The sequence below is a fragment of the Benincasa hispida genome, chromosome 2 (genome assembly GCF_009727055.1).
Source record: "Benincasa hispida cultivar B227 chromosome 2, ASM972705v1, whole genome shotgun sequence".
Taxonomy (NCBI): Eukaryota; Viridiplantae; Streptophyta; class Magnoliopsida; order Cucurbitales; family Cucurbitaceae; genus Benincasa; species Benincasa hispida.
Window position 1 is genome coordinate 4,625,688 of NC_052350.1, and position 6,295 is coordinate 4,631,982.

Sequence of the window (6,295 nt, forward strand, 5' to 3'; positions counted from 1 at the left end):
TCGGAAACACGATATGAGAGAAATTTATCAAAATCAAAGTTGGTATTAGAGCTTACTCATGGCAATAGAACAAGTAGAAGGCAATACTTCACAGCCCCAAAGCATGGTTCCAACTCCAACCAACACAAACATCTCAACAGCTTCACTGGTTTCTATCCCTTTTTTGGGCATCCACTGGAAACTGTCCTGACTGTCAAACTTGATGAGAAAAATTATGCTTTATGGCGAAGAATGGTTTTGGCTATACTCAAGGGCCAAAAATTTGAGAGCTTTGTTCTTGGAACAAAGCCTAAACCTGCTTAATTCATTTCCTACTTTGAAGAAACAACAACAGATGAAGGAACTAAAAGCATAACATCCAAATTGATGATAAATCCAGATTATGAAGAATGGAATACTGTAGATCAAGCTCTCCTAGGATGTCTATTGGGATTAATGACACCATATATTGCGTGTGATATCATTGATTTCAAAACATCAAAAAAAGTATGGACTGCCTTAGAAAGCTTATATGGGGCTACTAGTAAAGCACGAATCAACCAATTGAGAAATGCATTGCAAAACACAAAGAAAGGTGATATGAGAAACTTGATTACCTTGGTTTGTGATATGAGAAACCCGATTACCTTGGTTTTATGAAACAGACCTTTGAAGATTTGAAGATGGCTGGTGAACCGGTAACTTTAAGCTATTTGATGTCTTGTGCAATGTTTGGTTTAGATGTTGAATATTTACCTATAGTTTGATCAATTGAAGGAAAAGAAAACACCACTTGGTATGATATGTATTCAACTCTTCTTACCTATGAGAAGAAACTGGTTGGTCTAAATGTTATTAGTTCTAGTGGTATTGTGACTGAAACAAGTGCAAACTTAGTTGTTCACAAGTCCAACAATCCTGGAGAAGCAAGTCAGAACAATCAGCAACCTAACAGAAGTTATGGAAAAAATCAAAACTAGAGAGGATGAGGACGTGGCCGTTTTTCACCCTACAGAAACTCATCTAAGTTATATGTCAGGTTTGTGGAAAATATGGTCATAGTGTTGTCATATGCTATCATAGGTATAACAAGAATACACAGGAATGCAGTCAAACATAAATCATCAAGGAAATTCCAGTCATCAAAATGCCTATATAGCAACTCCAGAAATGGTAACAGACTTGGCTTACTGACAGTGGAGCAACCAGCCACATCACTGCTGATCTTGGGAACCTTAACATCAAACATGAGTACCATGGTAATGATTCTTTAATGGTTGGTAATGGTCAAAAACTTAAAGTTAGTCATTGGATCTAGTGTTGTAAAAGATTTCAACAAACAATCTTCTATTCTTCTAAAAGATATACTTCAGGTTGGGAATGTCCTAAACTCGTAGTTTGTAAATGTTGTTAATATATTCTATTTATTAATAAAAATGTTGTTTTTTTTATTCAATAAATTATTATTGATATTGTATCATTTTATGAAAATTCAATAAACGAATCCATGGCTATAACATGAATACTTTAACTTTATGTGGCGACATAGAAATGGATCAAGTTTTACTATGTAACTAAAATGGTCTAAATATACGGATGAGATTGGGTACCTCATTCTGGTGACACTATTGGATGCAGTTCATTTTGTATATCGATACAAATTATGTGATTCAAAAATCATTCATGTAGAGACATGTGAGAGTGGGCATCCTGTGCAATGAGTTTGCATAAGACCAGACCTCGAAATAGTCACTTTTCTTTATAACAACCGTTTACTGTTAAAATTGACTATCTCAAACTCAATGACCTAGGGTAACTCAATCTTAATTCTAAGCTAACTATGAACTCCTGTTTACTCGGGATTATCCTTTGATCTATATAGGTGAGAGTAGTCCAACAATACTATTCAATAAGCCTCCCATTTTGGGATAAGACCGGGTAAATAGCGGGGGACATAGCATTGCAATGGAATTCACTCCTACTTGATTTAGGGTTAGTAGATGGGTTGTTCTCTTAAGCGTTGATGTCTTCCCTTGAACAACGGGGCATCGTAGTCTCATAGAAGAGAGGATTATGATATATAAGTTGGACGATAAATAAATTGTTCAATGGAGGATTAGTAGGAGCTTAAGGAGCAAGATGTATTTATAGGGGTAAAATGGTAATCTTTGACCTAGCTGTAAATATGAACAACTTGTGAAGGATTGACTTACCGATTATGGTTAAAATGGACAGAAATATATCTACAGTGAGGAGAGTGCAACTATCAAGCTAGAGTGGAATGTCTGGGTAGTTAACGAATAGTGATTAATTTGGTTTAAAGAGTTTAACCAATTAATTACAAATCGTTGGAGCTCATGATCTGTAGGTCCATAAGGTCCCTCTACTAGCTTGTAATTTGGATTAGTAAATTGAGTATTCTTGAATTATGGTTTAGAATTTGAAATGTTCAAATTCAATTAGGGTTTCTATTTATTGTATTCGATACAATTGGAATGTTTAATTTTATCGAAATTAAACAAAATTACAAAATCAATTAATGTTCAAAATATGATTTAAATATTAATTGTATAAAATTAATTTCATTATAGTGGAATTGGTTTTTTTTATTAATTTAATATTAGATATTAAATTAACTAAATTAACTAAAAGGTTTAATTAATTAGTTTTATTTAAAATTAATTAATTGAATTAATTTTATAAAACTAAATAAATTGGTTTATTTAAAATTGGTTTTAGAAATCAATTTTTGAAAAACTAAATTTGAAAACAAAAACATTTTTGAAAATTCAAAGTGGAGATTTCGAAAAGTTGGAAGTCTCCACTATAGTGCAAAGCACCTTATTCATTCAATTCCATTTTTCTCCATGAAGTAGGAGTTGGTTTTCATGCAAACTATGAATTTGCATGATGAAAGCTTTATAAATTAAAGTGTTGGGCTGAATAATGAGATTAAGCTTTCAAGAACTTCTTCAAGAACTCTGCAGAAATCGAAAACCCTTCAAACCCTCTTCATATCTTCATCAAATCCAGCTCAATTTAGTATTTCCACCATACAATCCTTGTAAGAGAATAGTAGAGAATATCTTCGTGGTGGTCTACTTGTAGATTGAAGCACATTTACGTGGAACTCAGCTGATGTTGAAGAGGTTTCTTCAAAGATATTGTGTTCAGCAAACCCTCTTCTGTAATAGTTACTTTGATGCATGTTTTAAACTCGAATTAAGTATAACTAGAGTGCTTATTGATTCTGATTTTCTCCGTTGCATGCTAATATACTCTATCACTTCATGTACCTCAAAATACAAGAAATCTTCTTAGTATTGCTAAGTTTACTTTTGACAGTAATTGTGTAGTTGAATTTGATTCTAGTTATTATTTTGTGAAGGACAAGGTAACAAGAAGAATCCTAATGCAGGGGATCCTTAAGGATGGTCTTTATCAAATGAAGCTACCTTACAGAAGCAATTGTAGTTCTTCTTCTTCCAGTAATTATGTTCCAGTCAATTCTAGAATAGGACAAGTTGTTTGTAATCCCTAAGGAAAAATAAGTAATCTCTCTCAATCTTTTGTTGTTACTACCTATGTTAGAGACTGCAAAGCTGATAGAGTAAACTATCATGCAGCAGAAGAAATCCTAATCAATAAGCACTTTAATTACACTTAATTTTAGTTTAAAACATGCATTAGAATAAAATTTTAGAAGAGGGTTTCTAGAATAAAATACCTTTGAAGATTCTCTTCAATTTCAACTTTCCTCTACGAATTAGATCTTCAGATCAACAGAAGACTACCAAAGAGACTTTCTCTACTATTCTCTAACATGAATTGAGAGGTGGAATCTCTGAATTTGAGTTGGATTTGAATGAAAGTGAAGAGGGTTTGGAGGGTTTGGATTTCTGCAGAGTTTCAGTACTTAATCTGATTGCATGGGCTGATAATTGAAGTTAATACTTCAATTTATAGTTAAAAATCATGCATTAAGGATTAATACAACTGATGTCAATTCAATTTCCATTGCAATTAAAGTGGCGTGAGATGTTATTTGAGTGGAAACTTTCAAATATATTTAATTCAATTTAGTCAATTTATTTTTATTAGTTAGTTTTAATTAAAACTTGATTTTCAACAATCAATTTTAGTTTCAGTTTTATAATTCTGAATTTCAATAAATTCATAATTTAATTAATCAAATTACCAATTTTGAACAATTTCAAAATTGGAATAAAATTGGATAATTAATTAAACTAATTTAGTTAATTAAATTTAATATCAGATATTAAATATTATACTTCACCTCATCAAATATTTAAATCATTATTTAAATATTTTTTAACTCTCCAATTTAGTTTAATTTTGACATAAATTAAACATTTCAATTGTACCAAATATAATTAATAGAAACCCTAATTGAATTTGAACACTTCATATTCAAAACCGTAATTTTGAATCTCAACATTTCAAATTCACTCAATTCACTAATCCAAGATAATTTTACGAGCTAGTAAAGGGGTCTTATGGACCTATAGATCATGAGCTCCAACGATTTGAGATTAATGGGTTAAACTCTTTAGACCGAATTAATCAATATTCGTTAACTACCGAGAAACACCACTATAGTTCGATAGTTTCACTCTCTTCATTGTAGATATATTTCTATCCATGTTAACCATAATTAGTAAGTAGATCCTTAGGTCGTTCGTATTTATGACTAGGTCAAAATTACTGTTTTACCCCTATAAATACATCTTGCTCCATAAGCTCCCACTGAACCTCCATTGAATAATCTGGTTTATAGTCCAATTTATAAACCATGACCCTCTCAATCATGAGAGTGTGGGGCCCCATTGTTTAAGATCAGGAATCGGCACTTAAGAAAACAACCTATATGCTAACCTTAAGTCTGGTAGGAGTGAATTCCATCTTGCAGAACTATGTCCACAGCTATCTATTTAGTCTTATACCCAAAATGGGAGGCTTACTGAGCAGTGTTGTTGGACTACTCTCACCTATGTAGATCAAAAGATAATCCTAAATAAACAGGAGTTCATAGTTAGCTTAAGATTAAAATCGAGTTACCTTAGGTCATTGAATTTGAAATAGTCAATTTTAACAGTAATCGGTTGTTATAAAGAAAAGTGATTATTTCAAGGTCCGGTCTTATGCAAACTCATTGCATAGGATGCCCTACTTACATGTCTCCACATGAATGATTTTGAGATCCCATCATTTGTAACAGTATACAAAATGGGTCGCATCCAATAGTGTCACCAAGACGAGGTACCTAATCTCATCCATATACTTATAGACCATTTTGGTTATATACTAAAACTTGATCCTATTTTATGTCGCCACATAAAGTTAAAGTATTCATATTATAGCCATGGATTCGTTAATTGGATTTTTATAACAGAATGCAATATCAATAACAATTTATAGAAAAATACTCAATAATACTTTTATTGATAATTAAAATATGTTAACAATATTTACGAATTGCGAGTTTTAGGACATTCCCAACAAAAGCCTCTAAAAACACTTGGCATTGTAGACCAGGACACCCCTCTGAAAGGGTTGTTTCTCATGTTCTTTAGAAAATGTAAAGACTTCTATTATGAATAGTAAACAAAGCTTTTGTGAATCTTGTCAATATGGCACATCTCATGTTTTACCATTCAAACATTCTATTTCTAGATCAAATTATCCTATGGAGTTAATCTATTGTGACCTTTGGGGACCTTCACCTATAATCTCTATGGTTGGATATCAATTTTATATCAGTTTTGTGGATGATTTCTCAAGGCTAACTCATATACTACCTTTTAAAAAGAAAGAGAAGCATTAAAAATGTTTATACAGAACAAGATTTTGATAGAAAATCTCTTTGAAAGAAAAATAAAAATTCTTTTGAGTGATTGGGATGGTGAATTTAGACCTTTCTCTAACTATCTAAAGGAACAAGACATTCAGTTTAGACACTCTTGTCCTCACACTAGTAAGAAAAATGGAATTATTGAAAGAAAATATAGACATATTGTTGAAATGAGATTAAATTTTCTTGCACAAGCTTCAATACCTTTAAGATATTGATGGGATGCTTTTACATCTACTGTCTATTTAATTAATAGACTGCCCACACCCCTTCTAAATAATATATCCCCTGAAACAACTTATCTATAGGTCGATGCCCAATCGTTTAGTAAAATTTATGTGATTGTCTAGCAAAAGCTATGCAATCATTTAGCTCATCGTCTAGCTGAGTGTCTATCGTGTAAGAACACCCCACGATCGTTTAGCTAACTCCAAGCTGTTGTTT